We start from the raw sequence: 11,444 nt of genomic DNA, 5'->3' as shown, positions 1-11,444 counted from the left end.
ATTAATTAGCAGTTTGGGAGCAAGATTACAACAAGCTACAACAGGCTATAAATGCAACTAATGGCATGGATGGATAGAGGATGACATGTATAACAAAACATACTTAGTGAACATCTCCAGATTATGGATAGAATGACTTGTAGCAGCAGGTTTACATAGCATCATGATATAGAAGATTCAGCCTAGCAAAACAGTAACAACAAGTACCCTACTTCACGAGCTCGATGCACTCACTACAAGAATCACAAAAATACATGGATTGCTCCACTTTAAATATGACATGATGTAGCTCAAAACTCATGTAGACATCAATCTCATAGGATGCACACACAAAATGCAAGGAAAAAGACAAATCACCAAGTTCTGTTAACAGACAGCAGTTAACATCATATAGCACTCTTGCAACGATGATAATGACATCAAGATGGACTCAAACAAGCATGGCACAATGGAACAAAATGAATAGCATCTCATGATGAACAATTTGATATATCATATGCATGAAATGGAGCAGCACAGGAGAAGTAATGGCATGCAGAACATAGCCCCATAATGCAACATTTTAGGGGTCAACCTCGGGTTTCCAGATCTGGGCACGGAGAACGAGGTTCTCCGGGTTCGCCAGAGATGCGCCGGAAGGCAGGGGAGGTGGCTGGCGTTGATGGGGGCTCGCCGGAGCGCGGGGGAGCCGGATCCGGTCGCTCCTCGACCGGATCGGGTGAAGAGGAGGCCGGGGCGACGATCTACATGGCGGCGGGGCTCGGCTCCAGCCTTCTCCGGCGGCGGCCGCGGGCAGCCGAGGCGGTGGGGCGAGGAGGGAGGCGCGGGGCGGCGTCGACTGGACGTGGAGGGCCGGCGCGGGAGCAGCGGCTGCGGGCGAGGAAGAATGGCGGACCCGTCCGGACGTCCGGCGGACGTGTCCGGCGACGGAGAGGGGCTAGGTTAGGGTTGGACTGCACGAAAATCCGGGGAGGGACACCTATTTATAGGTAGGAGGAGGTAGGAGACTCAAAATGAGGTGCGGTCACTACAAAAAAAAGACACATCCATGACATTTTGGGCTGAACAAATTTTTTTTCTGTCATACATATGACACTTCTATGACGATAATTGTGACAAAACCCGGTATCATCATAGATGTGGTGGGCTCCTACTTCTATGACAAAAAATCATGACAGAAAATGGGCTTTTCGTCCTGGGCGGGCCAGAGACGCAGCTGCATGACATTCTTTGGGCCGTCCATGATGGAAAAAACCGTCGTAGAAGCGAGGGGGAGGAAAATTTCAGGGAGTTGTCGGTTACGGTGGGAGGGTGATGCGCGTTTCTCTCGTATAGGTACACGCGTGTGTGCGAGGCGTTGGCTCTAACTGAACCCGAGCGATTGCACTGCAGGCTACGCGTTACTGAACCCGAGCGATCGATCGATGGCTGTTAACTGAACCTGATGGAGCGATTCCTTTGCTACTGCTGCTAACTGAAGCCGATCGATGCTGCCTCTGGGATGAATAGTGAGTGTTGCGGGGGGTTTGGATGAACAGTGAGCGGTGGCATTGCCTCTGGATGAACAGGAACCCGTGGTGTGGAGGGCTGGATGAATAGTAGACGGTGGAGGGGTGTTCGTGGAGGGGTGGTTGAACAGGACCCCGTGGTGTGGAGGGCTGGATGAACAGTAGACGGTGGAGGGGTGCCTGATGAGGGGTGGTTGAACAGTAGCCGGTGGAGTAGCACGCGGTGGAGGCTGGATGAACAGGAGCCCGTGGAGGCTGGAGGAGGTCGACGGTGGAGATGAACAGTATCCCGTGGAGTCCCGTTTTGTGGTACGCCACACCCCTCCCGATGAACAGGACCCCCGTTTCGACCGTAGCGCTCCGCTCCAACGCAAGTCTATTTCGTCCGTTTTGCGGTATGCCACACCCCTCCCGATCAACAAGACCCCCGTTTCGACCGTAGGAGGTCCGTTTCCTCCGTTTTGCGGTACGCCACACCCTTCCCGATCAACAGGAACCCTGTTTTGACCATAGGAGGTCTGTTTCCTCCGTTTTGTAGTACGCCACACCCCTCTCGATCAACAGGACCCCGTTCCGAATGTAGGAGGTCCGTTTCCTCCGTTCGGCGGTACGCCAGGCCTCGTTTCCATCGCTTGTTCCGGCCAAGCCCTCCCGATGAACACGACCACGCATTCCGTTCCGACCCAGCCGGTTGGCTCCCCATGAACACGAAGACGACGCTGTTTCTCCGTTCCGACCCAGCCATGTACGTATGCGCGAGTAGGCGTTCGAGACCCTGCCCGTATGTACGTACGTGGCCATATTTTCTTTCTTGCACCCTCGCCGATGTATGTACGTGTACGTGCTACGTGCGCGCCTCTACTACGACACGTGTGTGCCTCTACATCTACGACACGTGCGCGGCTCTACATTGATCAGTATGTACGTACACGTTCATGACCAGAATGACAACGCTACGTACGCTTCGACCAGGTGGGTCCCGACTGTCAGGCACTTCCTTGCATGCGAAGATGTAGCTGGTGGGTCCCACCAGTCAGGGGGGCGAATCGTTTTGGTTTTTTTGCCCGAACGCACTTCCTTGCGTGCGAAAATGTAGCTGGTGGGTCCCAGCAGTCAGGGGGGCGAATCATTTTTTTTGCCCGCACGCACTTCCTTGTGTGGGAAGGTGTCGCTGGTGGGTCCCAGCGGTCAGGGGGGCGAATCATTTTGTTTTTTTTCCCGGAGGCACTTCCTTGCATGCGAAGATGTAGCTGGTGGGTACTAGTAGTCAGGGGGAAATGTTTTTTTCGCAAAATACAGTGGCCCATCCGGTGGGTCCCAGCTGTCAGGTGGAGGAATCATTATTTTCCGCGTAATAATGAGGCACTTCCTTGCTGCGGCCGTGGACCCAGCAGTCAGCCTCTCCACGTACGATCCACGTCTGATGGAAGTCGTTCCTTGACCATGTTGACCACGCTGCACCGAGAGCACCAGGGCGATGGACGACGGCGAGGCCTAGGAAGGGGACGACGGGGAGCCGGGGAAGACGCGGCAGTGGAAGCCCGCGCGGAGAGGAGTACGAGGGTTCACTGGTTCGGCTGCGGTGTGAGGCCGCAGTCACCGCAGGGCCTGGCCAGCGGTGGGAATAGTAGGGGGCGGTGAGGCCTCCGCGGCAGCACAGCCGGCCAAGGGAGGCAAGAGCATGCGGCATGACCGGTGCTACTTTGGGCGGCTGGAGCAAGAAGACCAGAGGTTGAAGAGGCACTACGGCCGTTGGATGGACATCGTACAGTCACTGGAGCAAGAATCGTTCATATTGACTAAAGTCTACAAAGGCCCCCGTCCTAGTCAACTTAGTAGGCCCACAAATCAGCCTCCCACCATGGTGGGTCCTAGCTAGCAAGGGGAGTATTCATTTTTTTGTGCGTAATAAGGAGGCACTTCCGATGGGTCCGAGCTGACAGCGTGGGGAACATTTTTTTTTGCAAAATATGCTGGCCCGTCCGGTGGGTCCCAGCAGTCAGGGGGAAATGTTTTTTTCGCAAAATAAGGTGGCCCGTCCGGTGGGTCCCTGCTGTCAGGTGGAGGAATAATTATTTTACGCGTAATAAGGAGGCACTTCCTTGCGGCCGCCTGGACCCAGCTGTCAGCCTCTCCACGTACAGTACTCTTTCGATGGAAGTCGGTTGTTGACCATGTTGACCATGCCACACCGAGAGCACCAGTGCGGTGGTCTGGACGACGGCGAGGCCTAGGAAGGGGACGATGCGGAGCCAGGGAAGATGCAGCAGTGGTAGCCTGCGCAGAGAGGAGTACGAGGGTTCACTGGTTTGGCTGCGGCGTGAGGCTGCCGTCGCCGCAGATAACAGGGGGTGTGCGTGAGTAGAGGGATACCCTGGGCCAGCGGTGGGAGTAGTAGGGGGCGGTGAGGTCTCCGCGGCATCACAGCCGGCCACGAGAGGCAGGAGCACGCGGCACGACTGATGCTGCTTTGGGCGGCTGGAGCAAGAAGACCAGAGGTTGAAGAAGCACTATGGCCGTTGGATGGACATCGTACGGTCTTTGGAGCTAGAATCGTTCATATTGACTAAGTTGACAAAGCCCTCCATCCCCGTCAACTTAGTTGGCCCACAAGTCATCCTCCCACTATGGTGGGTCCCATCTAGCAGGGTGGGTATTCATTTTTTTGTGCGTAATAAGGAGGCACTTCCTTGCGTGCGAAGATATAGCTGGTGGGTCCGACATGCCAGCGGGGGGAACGTTTTTTTCGTGAAATACAGAGGCCCTTCCGGTGGGTCCCAGCTGTCAGGTGGAGGAATCATTATTTTGCGCGTACAGTCCACGGCCGATGGATTTTGTTCGTTGACCATGTTGACCAGGCCGCGCCAAGAGCACCATGGCGGTGGACGACGGCGAGGCCTAGGAAGGGAACGACACGGAGCCGGGGAAGACTCGGCAATGGTTGCCCACACGATGGGGAGTACGAGGGTTTACTGGTCCGGCTGCCGTCGCTGGAAAATAACAGGAGGTGTGGGTGAGTAGAGGAATGGCCTGACCAGCGATGAAGTAGGGTGGGGCGGTGCGGCCTGTGCGGTAGCACAGCTGGCCACGGGAGGTGGGAGCAGGCAGTCCAACCGGAGCTGGTTTGGGCGGCTGGAGCAAGAAGATCAGATATTGAAGAAACAGCACGGCCGTTGGATTAACATCCAACGGTCACAACTGCAAGAATCGTTTGTGGACTAGGTTGACAAAGCCAAAGTACACGTCAACCTAGTAGACCCACAAGTCAGCCTCCAAATATATCCCAAACAGCATACAACACAAAATCTAGCCGGATTCAAATTAATTTTAAATCTAAATATACCTTAATTTAAATTCAATGAAATTTTACCCGCACAAAAACAATGAAATTTAAAATATCAAAATCCGAAAGAAAACAGTATTTGGGAACTAATTGCCTGTTTGCTGTATTTTTTTCATTTTACAGGCCATTTATTATTACTTATAGCCCATTTCTTATTACTTATAGCCCATTTTCTGGGCAAAATGCATCCCTCCTTGTCTTGAAAGATTTCCGGCCCAGCAGGGCATAGAAAAGCAAGTAGGCCTACGTTGGTTATTCTGCAAAAAACAAAATAGCTGGCTAGCCATTTTTCAGAAAGGAAAAAAAACAAACTGGGCTGGTCATGTGCTAAACATATGATATAAAAGCCTGGGCTAGACGGGCCATGGGTCCCGCACAACCCAGTTGATACCCTTCTCCGTCCCGAAAAAACAAAATTACTGCACGTGCTGCTGGATCCCTACTGTCATCCTCACCATGTACAGTCATCTCCTTATTCCTCTCGGTTGTTGACCATGTTGACAACACCGGAGGGCAGCGCCAGGGCGAGCGCAGAGGACGATGGTGAGTCCTCAGACGGGAATGAACAGGAGCCGGGGAAGATCACAACCAGCTGTGGGAGGTGGGAGCAGGCGGTCCCGCTGGTGCTGGTTTGGCTTTGGCGGCTCGAGGAGGAAGAGATTGAAGAAACGCGACAAACGTTGAATGTCAATCGAACGGTCAAGGTTGGCACAATCGTTTTTTGACTAAGCGGACACCAAGTAGCATACTTTCTTTTATATATAGGAAGAAAACTGCGAGGAAAATGCATTCGTCTGCCGTCCTCCTCATAGGGAACGTTCGCCACATAAGTGACTAGCACCCTTGGTTTTCAACCGAGAGGTCTTGGGTTCGAGTCCGAGGAACTCTCAATTTTGTCCTCCTTCCTTCCTCGCAAAAAAGGGAAAGAAAATCAAAGACTTGGGAAGGCGTACAGAACAAGCTAGTGTACCAGTAAAGAGACATTGTCAAGTTTTAGAAAAAAGAAAGACGTGCTCCTGTAGCTTGTTCGAATCCAAACCTAGACTATGACTATATATCGTGCTATGCTACTCTGCAAGTAATGAAACTGACATATCCAACATTCGCTTCTCCTCTTCTCTACTTACTCTGCATAGCATCAGAAGCTCTGGCCGCAACAACCATGTCCGCTGGCTGCTCGTCCACCTGCTCTTCAGCAGGTAACAACCAAATATGCACCAAGTCGCCACCTGTACCATCGCCTGTGGGTCTCATCACACCCTCGTCGGCACGCGCACAGCAGCCGATTGCTCATCGCAACCCGCTGCCATTGGTGTGGTGCCACTGCTGCAAATCACACAGAGTCATCCGTCGCGTCTCAACCACAATCTGCAACCCTGGCCGAGTCTTCTACAAATGCCCGAATCATGGGGTAATAATATGTTTAAGTGTTGTTCTGCTGCTTTTAGTTGCTGATTTTTTTAATAGTTTGGTTGATGATCTTCCAATTTGATTCGTGCAGAAAAGGGAAGATTCATGTGATTTGTATTTCTAGGAAGTTGCTAATGTGGGGGAATGCAACTACGCTGATTATTTGGTTAGCCGAGGAATCCCAATACCAGCAGGTTGGGGTGTTGGACAAGTAACTGAAGGAATGGCAGAAGAGGAAGATGCAGAGCAGAAGGTTAAAGATGCAGTTCCTCTGATCATGGCCAAGCAATAGCTGCTGAACGGCCTTGACAGCAATGAGGAGATGAAAGAGCTTGTGAAGATAATGGGCAAAATTGATGTGCTCTGTAGGATGATTGTCTCTTTATTTGCGGTGTATGTAGCACTCGTGATGTATTTAGTGGCTACGACATGAGCACTTTGCTGAAACTAGTAATGAATGAAACCTGTGTAGCAGGCTGGGCGTAGTGTTGTGAACATCTAATGATTTCTATTAACTGAAATCAGGGGGTATCCCCTTTTGCTCATATAAATAAATAGATAGCAGAGGCCCTGTCGGGTCAGCTTTGTTCTCATTTGAAGATGTCGAGCAAATTGCAGTCCAACAGCAAACTATGTCATCAAATTCAAGTTTCACAGCCAAATATGAGTACAACTAAACAACAATGTCATCATGTTTTAGTTGTCATACAATCACCAAACACAAATCAGCATACATAACAAGTGATGTTCTCACAGCAAAATACTAAACAACATGTTCATCAGGTTTCAGTTGTCATACCAAACACAATTTCACATAGTAGATAAAAAAACGTCTTCTGATAGGCAAATACGACAAAAGCAATGTAATCATCATCCGCAGCAGCAGCGTCAACATCTTTGCCATGTGTATGAGTCTGAATCGTAATTCCCCACGGTGTCATCTTCTTCTTCGTCCTCAACATCCTCGAACATTGGCTTCTTCTTGATCAACTCTTGCATGTCCACAGCACGACAGGCAATCTTTTCGCCGGCATCATTGACGTGATGGTTCTCAAAGATATTAGGAACATCTGTGTTATCTTGTACATCAGGAGGAGTGTAAGCATCATCTTGTTGTGCAACTTCATTAAACGAATTCCTCTACTCAAACCTTTGCAATACTTTCCAGTCATCGCTACGTGCAAGTGTGTCTTCCAAGAAAAATATTTGTGTTGCTTGATTTGCCAAAATAAAAGGCTCGTTGGTCTGGAGAATAATCATCAGCTCTGGGTTTGAAATAATCATCAGCTTTGGGTTTTGCGATCCTGGAAAATAGGTTATATCAACAACAGCACAACAGAACCACACACCCATGATCCTCGAAACTGGAGATATACTGCAACTGAACAATGTCTGTTATGTTAGCATACATTTCAGTTGTCTCTTTGTCATACATATTCGTGCTCATGATGGCACTGTTTTGTGTCTTCCTGCCTTCGTCTCGTGCAAGGGTGTTGTAGCGCACATCTCCAACAACGCAAGATTCATAATGTCTTACCCGAGTATTAGGACCCATTGCTAGTGAGTAAAGGGCATCATCAACTGCCTGCCCATCCTCCCGCATCTTCTTAACCTATGGTTAGAAAATAGACAAGCTGATCATCTTATGTGCTCAATATATTAAAAATACTGATAGTGCACTTCAAAAGCTTACATGGTTCTTGAACCATTTCGCAAATCCTGCCATAACCAGTTTGTCAATGTTTCTTGGATTTTGCGGCAGTAACTCCTCTTTGTACATACTGCACAACATAGTGAATGCGTCAAACATCTAAATATATAAGAATGTGCTGCAAGTTTAGTAGATTACGATGTATAAGCTACAGTACTGCACTTACTTGATATAAGGTAGTATCTCAGGACAGTTATTCAACACATACCAAACCATTTTGTCCAAATCTTTAGGTTTGTCCTCTAGTCGACTCTTCCCTGTAAGTCAAACAGAATAATCGAAAACATTGAGCCCGGGATTGTCTTCACCCACCTCTTTGCTAAGCTGATCAGCTGTTTCAATGTATTTTGAGCAGAATGTCAACGCTTCTGTAGCAATGTAGGCCTCTGCAATGGAACCCTCGGGTCTAGCTCTATTCCTAACATAGCCCTTGAAAGTGCCTAGTCGCCTTTCAATAGGGTACATCCAGCCATACTGTACTGGACCTCTAAGTAGTGCCTCATCAGGTAGATGAACAGCCAAATGCACCATCACATCAAAGAAGGCTGGAGGATATATCTTCTCAAGGTCGCATAGGATAGTTGGTATCTTGTCTGTAAGACGCTCCAAAGCATCTATCCTGATATTTCTACTGCAGAGTTCCCTGAAGAATTGTCCCAACTCTGCAACTGCACTGTATAAGTTAGGGCGGCCCAATCCTCTAAGGATAACAGGTAAAACCCTTTGAAGTAGGACATGGCAGTCATGAGTTTTCAACCCTTGTACCTTGTTTCCATCTGCACTGACTCTCCTTCCAGGGTTGGAAGCAAATCCATGTGGGAATCTCACACGTGACAGGACCTTGCAGATTCTTTTCTTTTTACCTTGTCCAAGACGTACACAGCTGGTGCCATATCCCGTGGTTTACCTTAATCTTGCACCTGCAAATCCTTTCTGATACCCAGGTGTGTCAGATCAATCCTAGATTTTAAGGTATCTTTCATCTTGCCTTCAATGTTAAGAAGTGTGCCGATAATGCTGTCACATATATTTTTCTCGATGTGCATCACATCAAGATTATGCCGCCGATCCAAATCTTTCCAATACTCCAAGTCCCACAAAGTGGACCTGCGGGTAAACAATAATCTCTCTTCTACCGTGCCATGCTTCCTTTCCCCGCTACCATTACCAGGATGGTTTCCTGGTGTAATATGCCTGACCTTCTCTAATTCCACTTGCAACTCATCGGCGGTGAGCCTCTTTGGCGCATCACGGTTTTCATGCTTTGCATTGAACACATGTCTCCGGTATTTTCTAGGATGTGGCTTGTCCTTGGCAAGGAAACGGCAGTGTCCAATGTAACAGATCTTGCTAAGTATTGCGTATGACATCAGATTCCTGTCATAGCGAACACATGCATTGTAACCATGTGTCGTTCGCCCTGACATAGTGCCCAAAGCCGAATAATCATGGATGCACCAAATTACAACAGCACGCAGAAAGAAATCAGCTGGTGTGCTGCTATATAGGTCTCGAGTGAGAACACCCTTCCATAGCTATTGAAGTTCCTCCACAAGAGGCTCCATGAACAAATCAAAATCCTTTCCAGGACTTTTTGGACCTGGGATGAGCAAGGCCATCATGTAGTTTGATTCTTTGGTGCAGACATTTGGAGGCATGTTGTAAGGGATAACAAGCACTGGCCACATGCTATATGTGGCGCTCTGGTGGCCAAATGGGTTAAATCCATCTGAAGCTAAGCCAAGTCTAATGTTTCTCGGGTCAGCAACAAACTCTTTGTGTTTATCATTGAAGCTTTTCCACTCACTACCATGAGATGGATGCCTCATTACATTCTGATCTCTGTACTCCTAGTTCCTAGAATGCCACAGTACATCCTCTCTTGTTTCAGCATCATGAAACAACCTCTGCAATCTTGGTGTAATTGGAAAATATCTCAGAACATTATGAGGAACCCTCTTCACAGCATCGCCATCTTTCCATCTTGATGATTTGCATTTCGGGCATTCACTTAAGTTGGCATAATCCTTCCGGAACAGAACACAATTATTCTTACAAACATGGATCATATCATATCCAATTCCAACTGCATGAAGGAAATTCTTCATTTTACTGTAGGTGTGTGGCAGCTCAGACACATCTGGGAAAGATTTGCGGAAAGCAGCCAACATCGCATAGAATGATTTGTTGGTCATCTTCTCAGATGTATTCACCTGAAGAAAGGTGACCATAGCTGAGAATACTGACAGCTTATTTCCAGGGGTGACAACAACATTGCATTGTTCCAACATGCGGGCACACCGTTTTTTTTCTGCAGGTGAAAGTTCACGGAATGCACGTGCATTTCATAGTATTGCTTCAATGTTGGTCAAACTCACTGGCTCCGCCACCACCACCTCCTCCTCCTCTTCCACCTGAGCATCAGGTAGATCAAGATGGTGATCTGCTGCTTCCACGTAGTCAATAACATTGACGTTCACAGCTTCACCATGATGAACCCTCCTATTATATGTGACCGACATCCCATACAAGTGTAGATGATTTTGCACAGTTGACTGGGGACTTGTAACTGAATTCATTCAACTGCTACACGGGCAGAGCACATCTGATTTCGAACCACCGTACTCAGCTCTGATAAAGTTCATGAAGTTCTCAACCCCCTCGACATATGCAGCGGAGAATCTTCGAGCAGAAGTTATCCAAGTCCTGTCCATCTGTTAGACATACAAATTAATTCTTCTACTAGATATTACAGGAAAAACATATATTCTTTTTTATGAAGTCCAGAAAAAAATACCTAGGTCGATGTCTAAAGCTATGGCAAGATATTTGGACGAGCAGATCTAAGTACGAAATATATGTAAAGCTAATTCAGCAAATAGATTTGAGTGCTAAATATGGCCGGCTGTTTCAGCAGTCAATGAGCCCGAGCACACAGCCATCAAACTATCGAAGGCCATCGAAGCAACAAAGATCGAGTATAAAACGGTGTAGAGCTATTTCACCTAACAGATTGGCTACTAAGCCATGGCAATCTACGTCACAATAAATATATGGCAGGATATTTTTGCAACTAATCGGCCTTGGCATGCCATCTCAGCTAAGCAGATTGAGTGCAGAACAGGTCAAGGAAGCTTCTTAAGCAGAGCATATTGACAGTAAACTACTTCGGCAAACAGTGAGATTAACAGCGTCTATCAGCTAACATTCAGCGCTACACCGACATGAACAGGGCCTCAGTCTAGAATGCACGTACCGTGGGAGAAGCTGACCGCCGTGCATCTCCACACGAACGTCGCCAGCGGTGGCGGCGCTGACCGCCGTGCGCCTCCACAAGAACGTAGCCAGAGGTGGCGGCGCGGCTATACGACGGCAGTCTACGAGAGCATACTGTGGGAGCGAGAGGATCACTGTGCGTCCCCTCGATGAACTGCGACACCAATGTATCGGCGGCGGGGAGGGCGGCTTTGGC

Source organism: Triticum dicoccoides, chromosome 7B (assembly GCF_002162155.2).
Source record: "Triticum dicoccoides isolate Atlit2015 ecotype Zavitan chromosome 7B, WEW_v2.0, whole genome shotgun sequence".
Classification (NCBI taxonomy): Eukaryota; Viridiplantae; Streptophyta; class Magnoliopsida; order Poales; family Poaceae; genus Triticum; species Triticum dicoccoides.
This window is presented reverse-complemented; position numbering follows the sequence as displayed.